Source organism: Euprymna scolopes, chromosome 44, assembly GCF_053919585.1.
Source record: "Euprymna scolopes isolate OS-2025 chromosome 44, ASM5391958v1, whole genome shotgun sequence".
NCBI lineage: Eukaryota > Metazoa > Mollusca > Cephalopoda > Sepiida > Sepiolidae > Euprymna > Euprymna scolopes.
This window is the reverse complement of record NC_136525.1, coordinates 9,562,264-9,563,287: the sequence shown is the minus strand read 5'-3', so window position 1 is coordinate 9,563,287 and position 1,024 is coordinate 9,562,264.

Sequence of the window (1,024 nt, the reverse complement as noted above, 5' to 3'; positions counted from 1 at the left end):
TGTTATTATTATGTTTATTACTGCTATTATTAATATTATTATTATTATTATTATTATTTTAATTAAAAATATAATTTTAGTTTTATTGTTATTGTTATTATTATTATTATTATTATTTTAATTAAAATTATAATTTTTAATATTATTGTTATTATTATTATTATTATTATTTTAATTGATATGATAATTTTTAATATTATTGGTATTATTATGTTTATTACTGTTATTATTATTATTATTATTATTATTATTTTGATATTATTTTAATTAAAATTATAATTTTTAATATTATTGTTATTGTTATTATTATTATTATTTTAATTTTAATTATAATTTTTAATATTATTGTTATTGTTATTATTATTATTATTTTAATTTTAATTATAATTTTTAATATTTTTGTTATTGTTATTATTTTTATTAGCATTATTATTTGAATATAAATTATAATTTTTAATATTTTTTTATCGTTATTGCTTTTTGTTATTATTGTTATTATCATTATTATTATTATTATTATTATTATGATTTTAATTAGAATTATAATTTTTAATATTATTGTTGTTATTATTATTATTTATTTAAATTTATAATTTTTGATATTATTGTTATTATTGTTATTAATGTTATTGTTATTATGATAATTTTAATTAGAATTATAATTTTTAATATCATTGTTGTTATTATTATTAGTATTTATTTAAAATTATAATTTTTGGTATTACTGTTATTGTTATTATTATTATTATTATTTTAGTTAAAATTATAATTTTTAATATTATTGTTATTGTTATTATTGTCATTATTGTTATCATTATTATTATTTTAAAACAAATTATAATTTTTGATATTATTTTTATTGTTATTATTGTTATTATTATTATTATTAAATTTATAATTTTTATATTATTGTTATTATTGCTATTATCATTATTATTTTTATTAAAATTATAATTTTTAATATTATTGTTATTGTTATAATTTTAATATTATTGTTATTATTATTGTTATTATTGTTATTTTT